Consider the following 18,805-nt stretch of genomic DNA (forward strand, 5'->3'; position numbering starts at 1 on the left):
TGTGACTACAAATCTGATGGCATCAACCAACTATATTAGGCTCTGTTCCGCTCCTAAGGCCAGTTAGGCAGCTGGGACTCACTGGGTGGCTCCCGCCGTGCCTTGCAGCAGAGCGTATTTAGCATCGCACTGTATGGGAAGAACCCTCGGGGTATCCATGCTCTCGAGCCTTCAGGTTACCTGGATGCGGCAGCTAAGATGCACTCTTAATAATATGACTTGTGAGAGATTTGTCAGGATCTAACCATCTATTTGTAAGCATGGCTCCGTCAGTGTACAGGGACACACAAAGACCTTACAGTGTATTCGTAGCAGAGCAGAGTTTCCCATCTCGCTATAAATGACTTATCAAACGACTACGTATCATTTATGTCCGTGTGGAGTTTAGTATGAACGGTTTGTTAGACACTTACACTTTGTCAACAACCTCTACAAATGCATTTACTTTAAGTGTTGAGCAGTTCGTTATAAATGGCTTACAGAACATATCTATAACCTTGATAACTCCATTCACTTTGTTAGTAATGGCTCCTTGAACACTTAAAGCATAACAATAGCCAAAATGCGTATAAATATTTCATCACAAATCTATTGTTACTTATTTATAACATGCTCACCAAAAGCATTACAGAATATTTATTAAACATTTATAGATTATTTTTGCTACAACTAGTATGTGATCTAAATGAATTATTCATGTCCCATTAAATCATTGTTGGGCATCCCTTAAAAATAAAGTGGTACCAAGAGGATTTTGGGTCTGTAGAATTTGGAGAGATTCATTTTCATCACGTGCCGTTCGGATTCTGCTTTGTGTTTATTTTTGTTGAATTAAATGAAAGAGGAAATAAGTAATCAGAAAAACAACCCTCAGTAACCAAAGACAGGAGGAGGAAACGGTTGCCTTGAAACCCTCATGCCATTTAGCATGCTCTGTCTTTAATATCTGCCAGTCGTTGCACACCAAACTCATGAAACTGTAAAACGATGCTGCTTTTCTCCCAGCTGTTCCGGTGGGTTAGATAGCGTGTTTGCCGGAACTGATAATTTGGAATGATGGCTGTTCTCTGCAGCCATAGTTTTTACCTGATCTGAATTCCTTTTCTGATAGTTTCCAGTACCCCAGCCTCAATCGCTTACTGGAAGAGCGGACGAAGCGCACAGACTCGTCACGGGCACGTGAGCGTGTGTGGGTGTGTGTGTTCAGGAAGATCAAACAAATTGGGATATGTGGGGTTTTGGTTTTTAATGCTTTATTTGATGTCTACAGACAGGAGTCAGGACACTTTTTAAAGTCACCACATAGTAAAGAAATGGGTCCTACTTTACAGAGAGGACAGTCTAGGACTCTGACCCGATGGCATCTATACAATTGTTCCGTAACACGTAGCTCCTTTTCCTTCTGTAAAGTTACTTGAGTTTTTTAGTGCAAGAACCTATCTCAGGTTGGTAACAAGACGCTATCAAAATCTACCTAGCTATTCTGTGACACAGTTTCCTTTAGCTAATCAATAACTGTAAACAGATGGAATAATTTAAACTCATACCTAGTGTCCAGGAGATCTGGATTCCCCCCAGACAAATACATCCTTTTATTGAAATGATTGTGGATTTTTTTTTTTTTTTTTTTTTTTTTTTTGGTCTGCATCTATCCATCTATTCTCAAGTAACATTTTCCTCATTAATTGTGGCTTTGTGTTACTTGTTATTTCTCCTCTTTTGTTCTGAATTATAACCTACTTAATTAATTTTGCTCTAATATAAAGGGAGGATATAGCTGAGTGTTTCCACAGATCGGGGGCGTGTAAGTAAAGAATCAGGATAATCTCTGAAACTCGTTTTCTCCTGGCCTTGTGATGTTTGCGGAACACTTGATTTGTTGCAAATAGAGTTGGGTACAATACTACTCATTTCTTTAGGGGAAGATGTTAAGAATATCTGTGAAGTGGTAGAAATATCTGGTTTTATTTGGTACTTGTAGTCTCTACTTCAAACTCACAGAAATACCTTGCAGACTTCTTGTCTTACTGTCATACCCACACAGCACTGAAAGGGAAGAGAAAGAAATGGGGAAGATGGAGGGAAAAGTGTAACATGTGAAGACCAAAGGAAACATGTAGTAGAGTCACCATGAAGTCAACCTCTTTGACCCGCATATGAGTACGTTATGCGTTTGTTTTCTTAATAATGTTTATTTTTCAGGGATGGAGTTATTTTGTATTCTTGTCTTGATGACATACGCGGAACAAAGACCGCCTAGGTGGAAAGTAAAAACTACTTTTACCGAGGGGGGAAATTCAGTAAACACACGGTTGCACGATTTGTGTCGTCTCTGTACAGCTGCAGAAGATTTTATGGATATGTAGGTTGATGCAAGACAAAAATTGCACTGCCCTTTTTGCAGGTGAGAGCACTGCTGCTTTCCGTCAGCGCAAGGACAGGTCCGGTGTCATTTCTGGAGGAGAAGCCACTTCTCCGTATCCTTCTTCACTTGTAACTGCATTCTGGGAAACTTGGGGACAGGGAGGAGACACGACCGGGCTTTACAGCTCTTTTGTCACTGTACTTTAGTCTATTATTTCGTAACTATTTTGGTTTGGAGGTGACATTCGTTTAGCAGTTTTTCTCACATATACCGGTCTCTTAAGCACGTAACGGAAGCAGCACTTTGTAAGAAATCTTTATTTTGGCTTTCAGTATTTTAAGCGTCTGTTTAAATGTTTCTACTTCGGATGTAAGACTCGATATGAGTCTAATAACACAGCCTGGCACAACTTGTTGCAAAAATCTATTAGTGCAATGGCCACTTTTAACAGGTTTTTTTTTTTTTTTTTTTTTTTTTTTTTTTTGGCATTTTCAAATGCTCATTAGTGTCATCCTCAGGGGTCTAAGATGGTCATTATTAAAGAATGAGTCCCTAAGAGAAAAAGGCTCTGCCAACAGAAGCCAACAAGTGACAGAAGTTCAGTAGTTGCTAGGCGAGTCGCTTAGTGAGATGGTGCATGGATAAATTAGCTTTCAAAGTCCTAAGCTGAACATGTAAAGAACACAGATGTCATGTGGCATATTCTCCAGAGGTTAAATTTAGGTTCCACGGCTTACACTGCCAATTTTAAAAGGAGGGAAATGTCAGCTAGCATAGAGCTGAGGTTGAGGGCTTGTTGCTTGTGCAAATTCCACTGACATTGACATTAACTGACTGTGGAAGATAAACTATGGATCTGCTTCAGCTGTCCATGATTTCGTCTGTATTGCTTGTTAGTTCTCCAGTTTGTTCCAGCACAATACCAATTTGCTCCAGTTGACTTGACAAGCTTATGTTTTGTGCCTCCTATTTGTCTGGAGGTAATTTATAATCCCAGCTACATCCCCTGTGCGATTGCACAAATAGACAGGTATTATTTGTGCTGTTTGCCAACACGGGAAGTTACATAATATTGAAGCAGTAAGTACATAAACAAGGATTTTGGCAATGTGAAATTTAGGAGTCAGTCTCTGTAGTACCAACAAAAATGTTAAGCTTCAGAATACTCCTAGATACTTTCTTTTTGAAGAGAAAATTTTTCAAAATCAACGCAGAGATTAAATGGGAAAAAAAAAAAAAAACAACAAACCAACACACTTTGTTTCCACTTAAAATCTTGCTCTGTTTTTACCTAAATGCAATGTATCTCTGCATTTTGTTTCGCTAGAAGGTTCTTTGGAAAATAGGAACTTCTTTGTAGACTATACAACGACATTTACTTACGAAGGTGACAAGTAAACCTCTTAATGCCGTTTTGAAACGCCACTTGGCACCCCCTCCTTTTCTGTCCTGGGCTTTGTCCAGCTCCCCGCTTAGGCAGTGCGAGATGTCACATTTACTTAATCAGGAACTGGACCATGTCTTGTGTCCCTGTCCCCGTCCCCGTCCCCCCCCGCCAATTGCTGTTTTAATTGAAAGCATCCCCAGAGCTACTTCCCATTAATGGTGTTCATTTGTGTGGCGTTCTCAGAAACAAATCATTTTAGTTGTTTAATTAAAGCAATATTAAAGTAAAAACCCCTCTAGGAGCGTACGGGAGCAGGTTGTGATGAGCCTGTGCGAGCGTTCAGCAGTGACACGGGGTGGAAGGCGTGCTGTCCCCTTTGTGGCACTGTCACCGAGCCAGCCCACGTGGACTGGTGCTGCCTGCCCCGCCAGGGGCTCCGTCCGACAGGTGGGACGGGAGGGATGTCCCAGGGCCTCCCGTGTCGGCGTCAGCCGGCTCAGCTGCGTTTATATGGAGATATGTGTGTATGTTCTCTATTCTTCTATGCTTTTTAACGCTTCCTCTGGCTTTACTCTCAGGGTGCCTTAAGAGATATGGGCTGTCTTGAGCACAAGGTCTCCATGACACTTGGCTGAGGCAGTCTGCTCCCACATTTCCCATATCCAGGCTTGTGTTTTGCCTGGCACACAATAAAACATCGGTAGCGATTCAAACAAAGTGAGGAAGAGCAGAGTCGTATCAAAACGCAACAACCTTGTATGACATCTATCTGGAGACAGCTGCCTCTTCCCCTCGGTCTGAACCACACCAAAAGCAATTTTAATGTGGCTTTTCTTTCTCTTAGATAATCACAGACCCGTGGCTGCCTGCAACCCAGCAAGTAGCAAGGGAGTGAAACCTACTCCAGTATCCACAGAGGTCACCTTTTTGATAAAAGCACAAAACAGCTAATTAAATTAATGTAATAATTGCACCTAGCCAATTACCTATTTCCTACCTGTACTGTGGTCTTAATGAGCTCAGTTAATGAGCTCTAATGTAATTAATAGCTGGGGAGGGAGGGGAAGGAATAAAAGAAACTGTAGATTGCATATATGCCAGCCCCTAATATATTTTATAATGGTAGGGGCGGGGGGGGGGGAAAGTTAAAGATAACCGAAAAGAAAACATTTAGTGAGGAAGTGAAGTTTCAGGGTTGAGTCTTGCTGAGGCACTGCCTGGAATTCTGCACCTGAAAAATATCCCTATCGTTACAGGAAAACTTAAAAAGTAGTGATTAATGGTTTTTCTGAGACTATCCTTATGACATCTGAGGAGAACGAGAATTTAAATGAAACTTCAGATCGAAGGTGTCGCTGAGTAGTCCCTTGCCATAATTTAGTGTATCCTGCAAAAGCCAAATCCAAGTATCGGATGTATCAAAAAAGCTCTTTGGTTTGTGTCTATTTTTGCTTTTGGGTTTGTGGCATATTTGGACATGCTCTGGCCGGCAAAACCAGGCTCCCCTTGGGCAGTGGCGAAGCGTGTGACGCGTCTCCTATCCTCACCGGGTGAAGAGCAGGTCTGGGCAGACGTGGAGCTGAACCGAGGCTCCGAGTTGTGTATCCAGGGGGAGAGAACGACACGGGTTACTGAACGTAGCACTGGGGCTTTTCTGTGGAGACTGCTCTAGTAAAGTACTAAAAGGCACAGGGAGAAAGTAAAGTAAAACTGAGAATCCCGCTGTGAACATTCAGGATTGTTTTCTCTGAATTAAGTTATGCTTAGCCTATTAGGGAGACAGTGCAGTAGCTCTATTAACTGTACCGTTTCAGAGCTGCTGGAAAGCAATTCATATTTCTGCTTTAGTATCTTAAAATCCAGCACTGGTTTTAATTATTAATAGGCTTCATGCTATTATTATTTGCTTGCACATGCACATTAATCATTACACGGGTTTGCTAATTTTTCGTTTCATTCAAAAATAAATAAATAAACCACGACAAGATGCTCAGAGTCCTCAAGAGAATATGTTCCCCTCTGATGGGCAAGTAACATCTGTGGGCATTTTGCTGGCTTAACAGCATGTCTGTCAGAAACTTGGTGATTCAGAAAATTTACTAGCACTCACCTAATGATTAATTAGCCTTCTCTGTAAGGAATGGGGTCTCTTCATTATGCATATTGTCACCAAGTGTTTCATCTGTTTGCTGTAACACGTATACTAGAGACTTAATAAGAGGAATTCCTGTAGTCAAGAAATGAGTTAAGATTGTTTTTGTGAACAGAATTCAAGTTCAGCTCTAAATATTTAAGAAAGTCTCCAAGGATTTTAATCAATATAGGTCTGTGCGGTATCATGGAAAAATTGTTTTGTATATATGCAAATAACGTAGCACACTAATTTTAACTCAAGTTAATTGTCTGGAAATACGTTATATTAGATCAAAGGCAGAGGTAAAAGCTAACAGAAATCATATTTTATTTATTTGTAACGTGGACTATCTGACACTTTTTTAAAGACAATTTCATTTGTAATGAATGTTAAGAGTTCTGCTTGGCAAACCCTACATACAGTCTTCGGTTGTGGACTGTGGGGTCTTTAATGTGTTGAAAGAAAAGGTCAAACTGACACTTTAGGACTTAAATTGAAATAATTTATCATCTGCACAGAGGTAAGTGAAAAGATTTGTTCTTGTGGGTGAATACATCCAAATCTGGCATCTTTCTTATGAAAATATATACTTCATTAACCATCACCTCAATTTAAAATCTGTAACTTTTAGCAGATGACTCGCGTCACGTGTGTCTCATGAGCTCAGCTAAGATTGATTGTTCACATCTGATCGGATGTCCACAGAACAATTCCTCCACCTCGGGTAGGTGGGAAGCAGATATAATTCTTGGCTGTAAATTGGCAAGAGAATTGCCAACTAACTTTAACCGATGGCAGCAGTTCAGTTCCCTCAGGTCGTAGTAAGTAATGATTCCAGCAATCATAGCTGCTTCTCACTCTTGTGTCTCATACGAGATGGTCTGCTGCTATCTCCTCGGAGAAACAGTAGGTTGTTGTCAGCAGCTCTGTGTTTCTCTTTGAAATACTCTGTGCTCCGATAGACTTATTGTTTGTCATCTTATTCTCCATTTCCTCTCACCCTAGAGGGAGTCGAAGTGAACATCTCCCATTTACAGGCAACAGCAGCTGTAGGAAGAAGAAAGATATCTCCAAGGTAGGCTTGGGGTCTTGGGGGGGGGTGTGTGTGTGTGTGTGATTTTATTTTTGTTGTTAAATGATGCAGGGAAGAATTTCCTTTGCTTGGCTTTTGGAAAGTTGAAAGACTTTTTATAGACCTTGCCTCTGTGTATATAGATGATTCCCCAGCCACGTTCATTCCTAGTGGCCATGTTCTAGTTGCTGCTTGTAGCTTGTCTCCCGATGGATTATTTCCTTTTATGTTTGTTACCACCTCATCAAGGAAGCAAGATAAGGACCCTTGTGTCCATCCGCGGCTGTAGCTAGGGAACAAAGGTGTAGGGATGGCTGAAGGACCTTCCTGGGTGCTACTCTAATGGAACAGTGAGCCCAGTGCTGAGGCATGACTTAAGGCAACACTTACTCTATGTGGTCTTTTGTTTATCCATGTAAATACCTTGATTTCCTCTGGAAAGTAGAAAAAGAACCATATAGCCTCATTAAGAGCTTCCCTACAGCCTGCTAATCCTGACCATCAGCTGACCCTCTCCTTGGATGGAGACCAAAGAGGAGACTCGGACACCCTCTTGACTTCGCTCCTACTGGTGACACTGTCATCTTTCCCTCATCCAGATTCAGAGTAGGGAGCTGTGGTGGAGATTTGAGCCTAGAAGAGCACCTGGACTTGTAGGGAAAGCTAAAGAAGTTAAAGAATAGGTGCATGCAAGTTGTGTTTTCTAATTCAACATGCTTAGTTTACTATTTTTTTTCAAAGATGAAGACAAAATCATTCTATGCTATAAAATGAGTACGGTCAGGAATTTTTGGGGCAAATAAATTTCAGTCTTGTAATGGGCTTGTCTGCAGGACATATCTGGGGTTTTGTGTTGGTTTGGGTGGGTTTTTTTCTCCAAATATATCCAATAAGGAACCAGAAAAAATATCATGTGACTTGTATGTCTAATTAAAACTATTCAGCACAGCTTGAATTTACAATTTTGATTTCTTGCCGTAATCTGCTTGTGAACAATCTAGAGGCAAGGAGTTATTCATGGAAACTGTTGAGTAAATAATTTTCAGATAATGAAAACATTCAAAAAAGTCAAGATAGTTAATTACTGAGCAGAAGAAATTAAATTAATTGAATGAATAATTCATAATGAATTATTCGCCCAGCTCTATTTTACATACCGTGGAAGGTCTGAAGAAGAGCCAGTGTTTGAATTAACTCCAAACAGAAAACCACATCTCTATTTCTGCTGTGTTGAGGTTATTTATTGATGTGTAAAAACAAGCTGGGTGAGCCAGTCTATTTAATCATCTTACTCGTTTTGCTCTGTAACTGAGTCATGCTGGATTTGAGACCATAGATGCTTCGCTTGCAAATGTGCATTAGGGAATATGTGTTACAGGGCTCTTTGTTTTTTAAAATATATTTAAATAGTGTGAGGGAAGCATGATTAGAGCCGAAAATGCACTGTAAAAGCTATAAATTAGGTATATGCTACAGTACTAATGCTTGCAGTTGACATATGTCCCAGCCTTGGCAAAATAGTTCTGGTTAATTCTATCCTGCTACTGAATAGAACCGTATCCAAAAATAGTTTGTTGGAGGTGTATTTTTTATTTTCTTGGGGTTGGAGATGGGGCTGCTCCTATTTTTTTTTTTTCTTCCGTTTTTTTCTTAAGGATTTCTTACTTTATTGCTTATCATTCAGGGGGGAAGATTTTTAATGGCAATTAAATAGTGAATTATTGGAAACTCAAATTGGTGTTGAAGGGTTGAATGCGGTTCTGCCCTGAGACAGTGGGCAAGGAGCAATTGGAACTCACCTGTGTGTCTTTTTGCCCTTGTTTTCCTCTCGGTGCAATGGGGAAGAACAAAACCTCTTGTAACATCAGCGTTACAGGACTGCATGAAAAGAGAAAGGGCTCGCAAAGTGATTTCTATTCCTCATACAGCCACAACGAGGAAACGAAACTTTCAGCGTTTGGTGTGAGTGTGTGTGAAGTGAATAAAATAATTAGATAGGAGCTAGGTCTACTCTGAGTTGTAACTTCTGGTCTCAAGGTAACCCAGCTTGTGGTGGAACTGCATCTTGAAGTGTCACTGCTTCATGCAGGAGTGATTCTCCCACTCCGAGATGAGTCTGATGCAAGATTATCCCAGGGAAGTTAGGACTTGTGTTATCATCTCAGCTGAGAAATAAGTATAGATTAAGCGATCTGTTGGCCCATGTTATCTGCAGCAGGAGTGGAAGTGGCAGAGGACTTTTTGATTGAAACTATGGCTGTGCAGGTAGTGATAAGATAATTACAAAGCCGAGTAATACTATTCAGCACCCCCTAATATTGTTGGATCGTCCTTTTTTTTTTTTTTTTTTTTTTTTTTTTTTTTTAATCCAATTCTCTCTGTAAACTGAGAAATGCTGAATTACGGATGTAAATCCCCAGAGAAACAGTACATGTAGCTATTGATGATCTAGGCATAGACGTAAGGAAAGGAAAAGATGGCAAATTTTGTAAAATATACACAAAACCTTATTTTCTCGGGTACTTGAAAATGTTGGCGGAAGCTGAATAGCCCTGGAAAGCACCGCTGTGTTATAACAGATGGGCATTTCCAAAAATGGCTTTCTGTTAGGGTTTAAGATAATTAAAGGTAGTTCCCATTTTACCCAGAGTAATTCACTTAAGCCACAATGTGGACAGATGCTATGCTCACATTGCGTCTGCCTTTTTTTTTGTTTTTTGTTTTTTGTTTTTTGTTTTTTGCTTTTCTCTGCTTCACATGAATCGGGTTAATCCAATGTTGGGCTCGTGTTAAGGAGCACTGCTCGGCTAAATTATGGGTTAGTTTCTGCAGTATTAGTAAATTTGATCCTGATTGTGAAGTGCTGAGAAATTCTAACTAAGGTAAAGGTAACTGAAGTGCTGAGTTAGAAAATCTAGGCCAGTAATGACTAAAACTCAGACCACAAAATGATCTTTACTTGTGTTTTATTTCTATAGACTTCCAAAGGTAGCTCCCAGTTGCCAACGTACTTAAGCTCTTGAAACCCTTCCTGACGCTTATTCAGTACAGGAATCGGGCAGCACGTGGGTTGTGTTATCCACTTACTTCAGGTCATCTACACATTGGCAGGTACAGAGTATGAACCGATTGGATGAGAAACACGTGCTCTGACTGCAGGTGCTTGGAAGGGATGTGGAAAGGATGAAAAAAAAAAATAATTGTAACTGGTTGCAGCAGAGAGGCAAAGCAGGCTAGAATTTAAAAGAAGAGGTGGTTGTGCATCGCTGAACGGCCGTTTAGGTTTGAATGCAGTAGTACAGAGTTTGTTACGGTGGTTTAGTTAACATGTTCTGTTTTGATGAAAAAGAAAGTGTCTTTGGTCACTCTGCAGGGAGAAGAGTTTGTATTTGGAACTGTGCAGGTAGCTAATTCTATAAGGTCAGCAGTGCAGTGCCCCCCTTCCACTGCAGAGTTGCTGAGTGGAGCAAAACCAGATAAACCCACGGAACTAGAGTGAGAAAAATGATTAAGCTGTTACAAAGAAAACTGTTTATTTGCTTTATGTTCGGAACTGTGGGTTCTGCCATCCTATTTTACATGACTGTTGCATGAGACGCCACTGATAGCTCAGTGGAGGGAAGAATACGCTAAATTGTTTTAGACAGCACAAGACTTACCTAGGTGAAGATTCCACAGCCCTTTTCAAACCATGGCAGGATTCAGATCTTTGTTTATAACACTGTAAATAATGTTGTCTTTGTCGCTTCTTAACTCACTCGTGCACTAATGCAGAGGCCAGGAGGAGGAGCCCTGCAAACAGATTTGTCTAGCTCCCATCAAACCCAGCTGGAGTGATTCCGCTGACCATCCTCTGCCTGGTAGCACGCTCTCCACAGACACCAGTGCCATCGCTTAGTAACCGTTGTGCCATTGACGTTTTTAAGGCTGTTGTGGACACCTGGCCTACTCCGCAGTGAAAACAGACCGCTTTTACCTTCTGCAGACCAACAAAGAGGTGTCAGATGGCGACAGCCACAGGTTGTTGCCAGCTTAACTAGTTATTGGTCCATAAATAATATTTTGGCACACTAACCATGTAGTTGAGCGGGATGCCACTGAAAGATAAAAGTGGCAAAGTAAGGGGAGAAGTGGTCACTGGAAAAAAGCTTCAGTAGTAACCTTCCTTTTCACACCGGGGAAAAGAGACCTCATCTATTTCTGAGGACTAACTTCTCCTGCAGTTAGTCTTCCCCAGTAGTTACACGCCTACTGCTCCTTCTTCTCATCAGCTATAGCTACAGGTTCTGTGTGCTGTTTCAGGCATGCCTGCCTGTCCAAACACGCCCTCCTCCTGTAGTGCAGATGCGCAGAATTCTGATTTTATCACATACTGAATCCTGAATTTATGACAGGCAGGAAAACAGAGAATGGGCTTGCAATAAACCCCTGCCTGCTGGTGTCAGTCCTCTCCACTTCTTTGCACTTTGTAAATGTTACATATTCATATAGTTGGAAGGTTCTCATAAAGCGATAGAGTGTTTCTGAGCCACCCTTTCAGAGTTGGTTTGTCGGGAAATCTTGTATCACTGCTTCAAGAGGTGATCTTGGACATGTTTCAGGATCAGGCTCTATATGAACGTTTTGCGGTGGCCACCAAGGCTTACATGCTCCCCATCGATCAGCCTTCAGCCATATCTGTAAAGAAAATTTGGCTGCATGCTATTAGCAATCTTAATAAAAAGATAATTGACCCTCTCGGTAAGTTGGTTCCAAAGGGAATACGTTGCTTCAGTTCTGCTGCTCTCTCAAATTGTTGACAGCATCTGGTCAACAAGAGACACCAATGCTGCCTCCGCTTGAATCTAGCCTTCTGCATAAACAAATGCCCAACCCATCACCAGCGAAACCAAGATGGATCATTTCTAATGCGAACAGATAAATGCCAATTCCTTCCCTTTCTGTGTATTTTTTTCCTTGAATCAAGTAATCAGCTTGACTCAAGCTTAAATTATTTTTTTTTTAAATAAATTTATAGTGAGACTAAACATGAGCAGACTTATTTTAAAAGTGGTGGTAAAAGAATATCTGAGCAGTGTTTCATGGCTTATATCTGCCAATGTTGTCCTTAAGTTGTTCAGGATTTCTAGACTGCTGCATATAGAACATATCTATTTATATAATTATTCCGTTGTGGTTGTTGTTACTACAAATGTCTTAAAAAATAGTACACCGAGAAAACTTGACACACTGTAAAGAAAGAGGAATGTTTTTATGGCAGGATTGAATTTTACCAGGAAAGCTCAGAATTGCATCAGGCTCTCAACAGTAATAACTATTGTAGTTTTTCTCCCACCATGATACGTGTCTCTGAGGGATGTCGGCACTTAGTGTTTAATGTTCTTTGGGTTTGTTTTTTTATGTTCTGCATTGATTTAGTAGATCCAATAGATGTAAATTACAAAGCCTAAGTGACTAGGGCAATAGGATTATTGTGTCGTTTTGATGTTTGGTTGGGTTTTTTTTGGGTTTTTTTTTTTTTTTTTTTTTTAATGCCAAACTGAAACTCCTGCAGTAAGGTATATTTTCCTAAAGAAGCGGAGCCAAGTGGGATGGGGAGGCAGCAGAGCTGCCTTGGTCTGGGGCTGCCGGTATGTGACGCGAGATGGTGGGAAGGGAATTGCTCCTTCTCTGTGAGGCACAAGGGGCACCAGCCAGGGGGGTGCCCAAATATCGGTGTCCAGTACCGTTTCAGATGCCGCCTGGTGCCAGTTGCCACTCCAGAAAGTCATCTGGTACTTGTAGGTTCTGGATCATATTCAGTCTTGGGGAAATCTCTGAGAGGATGAGACAGAGAAGGAGAAAGAAGAATCTTCCATGAGATCTAGAGGGTTCACTTGGCAGGACTGAGATAAGGCTGTGGGGTAGGTTTGCTCTCAAACCTGAACAGAAACAGATTGTTCTTTTTTGTTGGGTTTTTTTTTTTTTTTTGGTGTACTTGTTTTTCCAGAGACTAAACCTGATATCTCCAAAATGCGTTAAAAAGATAAATTTTGTAAAAGAGGAAAAAATTACTACCAATAAAGGCTTTTGCTCCACTACAAGATGAGGTGAATTTTTTTTATTATTTTTAAGGTATCTTAGATGTTTCATGTACGAGTTTTTGACAGTTCTGACTGCAATGGCAGTCCTACTTATTTTAGCCTGTCTGAAAATTATTAGTGTAAAGGCTTCAGTCTGATGTCTGCATTTATTTATCTGTAGAAGCCCACAGACTAAGATTCTAAGCAAAAAACTCTTTTCAGACTCACAAAATTCTCTTTATTATTTGTCCTAGGAGTTGCAAACAGTCCACAACTGTACCATTTTTATCTCAGTTATCCCAATAGCCTGGTACAAAACTTTCAGTGGGCAGATCTACCAAGTACTATCCGACATGGACATTTCACACAGATTTTTCTCTCATTCATTTTCATAGCTTCAAGATGGTGTTTTGTTTTGTTTTCTTATTTTCTTTTTTTCTTCTTCTTCTTTTTTCTGTTTTGTTTCAATGGGGCTGTTAGTTACAGGTGGGTACATTTGCAGATCCAGTGCACAGGTGATGGGGGGTGTGGGTTGAGTTGACAGTTAATCAACAGCTGGTGGTGTTCTTAGTTCACTGCTCTGTAAAGGGCATGATGCTAAATCAATTAAAGAGAATTTTGAATTGCTTTCAGTGAGCAGTTCATGTAGAGATACCGACCCTGGGGACTGTTATTCCTCTAGCCTGGCAAGCGTTGGCTATTTACCTTGTGTGTCTCTTCCCCCAAGAAGTGCGAGACTGAAGTGTTATAGCTGACGCTGATACAGTGAAGGGAGAAAGAGCCCTTGCAGGATACTTCAAGCAGGGGAAGGGTCCAAGCAGTGGCAGTGTAAGTGAAGAATCACTGTGCCTGGCAGCTTAAGTCTGAACGTATTTTTGGGACTCGCTTGTTGAGAGTGAAACAAGGCTAAAGCACTTGAGTTTCCTAAGCGAGCGCATGTTTCATCCTGAACACTTTGCGAAACCAAAGAACGGTAAAAGTAGATAAAGCTGATGTGAGTTATGAACATTTTAAGCGTTTAAGGTCTTTCTCCAGTAAATTTTGAAGTTTTCCATGGGATGTTAGAGCACCATTTGCGCGTAGTTTTTCAGTTTACGTTCAGGCTGACCTGCCACAGCGGAAAGACGTCCATGCTACGTTTGCAACAATATCTCAGAGGAATCCGGTGTTCTCCAGGTAATTCTGCAACGTCTCCAAATGAAGAAAGAGTGTATTATGTCTGGATGATCTGTATCCAAACCAGCTGTGTATGCTGGCACAGGCTTACCAAAGTGGGTGCCTATGTTGGATATGCACGTGAACGTTTGCTCTTGAAAAATGAGAAAATGATTCACCAGGGATCTGCCCAAACTTCAGAGGTACAATCAGCAAGAGGTTAAAACACGTTCATATAAAAGCAACTGGCTTAATGTTTGCCTAGTATTTTATCGGTCTTGACATGGCGGTCAGTACAGAAAAGAAATTATGGAAGCGCAGAGGAGAACAGGGTCTGTCTTTCTGATGTTTGGGAAGACAGGAATTCCGTTTCGAAGTGCTTGGCAATGGACTCTGGTAGCAGCACTTTTGTTATTCATACAACACAAAGGGTGCTTATTTCTCGGGCTTCTTTATGTCCCCTTTTCCTAACTGAATAAGAGTTTTGTCTTTATCACATTTGACTTAAAAAAAAAAAAAAAAAAAAAAAAAAAGTGGTCTATTACTAGATATGTTAATGGCTTGATAAAGTTTTCAAATAGAGCATCCCAAATGCTGGACTGTGCATGTTCTTAATACCTCTGCTATTTGATGATCGGCTTTCGCTGGCATATCTTTTGCAATTACAATAAGAGATTTAATGTTGTTTTGAACTCTGCCAAAATCTGATTAGATTTTCTGTTTTGGCCGAAGTAATTTCTTTGTGCTTCAATTTTCTCTATATAAAATGTGTAGATAGCAGGGCTTTACACTGCCGATCCTGGTAATTAACTGCATGTCTGATTTTTAGTTCAGCATAAGGTTAACCGGCTTCCATAAAGCAAAATCCTATTTATTCAGAAAGAAAGGATTATAGGGAAGATATAAAGTGACAGAAAAGCAGTTTACATACAAGTCTGGGTTACCGGGAAGTCGTCAGCACTGACGTGGAGCTCCCAATAGAAAAGCAGTATATAATGCCCTCTCGGGAGGTTGAGGAGTTTTGATCGCAATTCCATGTCACTCCCAGATCATGGAAGAAACTCTTCCCCATCGGTAAGACGATTCACTGTCTACGTTTATCAGTCACTGTGTGATTTCCTCAGGAAATAAACTCTGCGGTCGCCTACATCACTGGAAAATAACAGGTTTCATTAGTTAACCTGCACCAGTGACCTGAATTTCTGCAGGACACCCTGCAACACCTGAACAGAGATACTGCTGCCGCTGCTGCTGGCTTGGAAAGTTGCTAAGCTGCAAACTTGGGTTGGGAAGAGAGTATTTACGGAAATAATAGCCCTATGCTTACGCCTTCTCTTGGACAACTACCTTTGGCAATACGGAGGTCAGCTGAACCCTGCAGCGGGCTCTGTTCTGACCCTGTACGGACATTCGTACGCTCTTAAGCAATCACGATACAACTAATACAGTTGTTCATCCATTTTCCGTGCTACTGCGGGGTATCAATATTTTCGTACCAGGCTGCCCAGAAGACCCAACGGGGATGGTGCTTGGTACAGCATAGTAAGAAAGAAGCCCTGCCCTGAAGATCTTTACAGGCCAACTAGACAACACTGACAAAGGTTAAGAGGGAAGTCAGAGCCAAGAGAAATGATGTGATTTGTTCAAAGAGACACAACGGGAGCTGGGAGAAGCCTCGGGATCTTGCTTGTTTATCCTGCAGGTCAAACAGCTTTAGATTTTACTGTTCTGTTGCAGCTGCTTCTATATTTAGAGCTTTATTACAGAATTTTGATGTCTCCACATGTAGCCATCACCTTTTCATGTTTGTTTACTCTCTTCTGTATTAACGCAAGTCAGGAAGTTCAAATTATACCGTCTCAGGATGGATGAGACAGGTAAACATTCTTCTTCTTAACTTGGATCCTGACTGAGTTCTATCAGCATGTGCTTTAATCCCAATATTGCTCAAATCCAGTATGTTTTCAGTGCTTTTTCTAGATAGTTTTTTGTTAAATTGAAATATTCCAGCGTTTGTAGGACTGAGCAGTTACCTAGCCTCACTGTGTATGTCAGAGTGCTGAGCCCTAGAGGCTGAAAACTTGTCTCTTCATCCAACGCGAACATCTAATTCTTCAGGGGTCCATCTTTCACTGCAGAGAGGTACAAATGTTTTCAGCAATCCTGCAAACAAGTATCGAATAGATTGAAACTTTCAAAAAGATTGGAGAGGTTCCTTTGTCAGTCTTTTTTTTTTTTTTTTTCCTTGATTTTTTTTCTACGTTTTCTGTTTCTAACTCTTTTTTTTTTTTTTCCTCTCCTCCCGTGAAAGACTACCTGTCCATCCCCTGGTAATTGTAAAATTTATGCCAGAAGCTCCTTCTTCAAAGATGTATCTATACAAAAATACTCAGATGGGTATAGCTCTCCCTTGATGTGTGTAGTCCTTTGGCAAAAATAAGAAAATTGCACTCTGTCATTCCCAAAGACCAAGTCAGATCTTTCTTTTTTTTTTTTTAAGAATATATTCTTAAATCAGTCACTTTTTGATTTCCCGTATTTCCTTTGTATCTGCATAGTCCCCAAGTCTGTTTGACAGCAGCAGGTAAAGCTTCTAGCCTCTAACCTGTGAAGTTAGTGAAGGATGAAGTGAAGATAAAAACTGGGACAGTGATAGGAAACGGGAGAGATGAATGAGGGGACACAGGATGGCCATGGTTTACCTGGGAGACTGCCAAGTCATGAAGGAGCTCCACTGCAGAAGTCTCGTTTTCAATATTAAGCTCTGGTGGAAGTCGAAGCTATCCCCAGCACTGAACAGCTATCAGCACAGCAAAGATGCACGTGTCCTCCTTTCAGGTGAGAGGCAGCAGATGTCTTTGTTAATGGGAATGTGGACAGAGCTGGTTCTCCCTGTGTGGAATTAAAAACTGGATGTACACTAGGGCGTGAATCAAAATGGTAGAAACTGTTTGTGTTTGGTTTTTTTTTTTTGGTTTGTTTTTTTGTTTTTTGTTTTTTTTCATGCTGTCCCCAGTGCTTATTTAGAATATAATTTGAAATAGCTGGGTAACTATTACTTTATAGTAATCATAATGAAAATAATTAGTACTTAGGATCACCGTCTGATGACACAGGCGTTTTGGTACCTATCTACTCCAAGCTGACAGACCAGAGAGTAGTGTCAGAACAACTCTGGCAATTCAGCAGAGCTTGCAACATGTGCATAACTGTAGTCATAAAATTAGTGTAATTTGATTTTTACGCTGCTGATCTGTGTCCGCAGTTGTCACCCGCATAAAAATGGTAAAAATTGAAATTTAGATCCTACTACGATGAAACAGAAATACTTCTGGTCTCTCTTCATATAGACCAGACTCCAGCAGAAGAGGGTATACTTTGTAGTCTTGTCACTACGTAAGAAAGCTTTGTTCTACACTTGTCTGTCTTCGAATCCAAAACTTCACAGCATCGGAGGCTTTCGAAAAGATTTGGAATCACCTTGATTTACAATTATACTTATGTCGATTAGTAATGGTGTTTCAGATTTACCAGCTAACCAAATGCATGTGCCAAAGATGCTCTCAGGAAGATGAAATTTTTAAATCGGGGAGAGAAATTCAGCGTCTCCCCTGACACCACCTTCTCATTTACTTGCAGATCACATACAGTAAAGTGAGAATATGATGTGTTGCACCAAGCCACTCTAATGGCCTAAAAGCACTCTAACAGGTGATCACATTATGTGAACAAGAGCCTAAAAAATAAGTTTTACTGATGTTCGTCACCAAAATACCCTAAGATGATCTTTGGCTAAGGTCTACGCAAAACTGTATCTCTAATGCAGTTTCAGACGAAGATGTGTCAGTCTTTACCATTTGGTGTGTAGTATCAACATCACTTAGATGAGAAATAATAAAGAAGTAATAAATCATCAAGTTTTTACAAATGATGCTGGATTGAATTTTACAGATATCAGCATACTTGGGTAAATCTTTTTGCCACTGAGTTAGTATATTCTGTTCATCATCTTAAGCAATAAGCACATGAATCTATTTTCTGTACTTCAAATTTTGTCTTTTTTTTTTTTTTTGTCTTATCCAATATTATCATTACATGCAACCTAGTTAGCATTTCTTGGGGTTTTTTGGGTTTTTTTTTGGTTTGGTTTGGTTTGGTTTGGTTTTTTTGGTGTGTGTATTGAAAGAGCTCTTTAACAGGGAGTGCTATGAAGATGTCATCGTTGGTAAAAAAGCTAAGAGCATTGTTTCGGTCATTCATGTTCATCAAAAAAAAAAAAAAGCAGCAATGCATTTACACTTTAATATTGTATCATATAAATAGACATCTATAGCTCTGCATACATTATTAATATGGGTTTATTGCCTGCTTTATTGGCTTCACTACTGCTTCTCCTCTTGGGAAGCCATGTAAAATACAAAGACGGCACAAATGCCCACATTACGAGAGCCACTATATACAAAGCAAATAAGATTGCACGAGTACAAATACTCACTCGAGTCGCTTCCTGTAATTCACATAACATAATAACAAATAGTCCATAAATGCAATCTCCCTAGCTGCTACTATTATTCCAAGTATTTTATGGTTTTTATCTAGGACACTTGTGCTGCTATTAGAATACTGAACA

This window comes from Athene cunicularia, assembly GCF_003259725.1.
Source record: "Athene cunicularia isolate RWA chromosome 14 unlocalized genomic scaffold, athCun1 chr14_part1, whole genome shotgun sequence".
Classification (NCBI taxonomy): domain Eukaryota; kingdom Metazoa; phylum Chordata; class Aves; order Strigiformes; family Strigidae; genus Athene; species Athene cunicularia.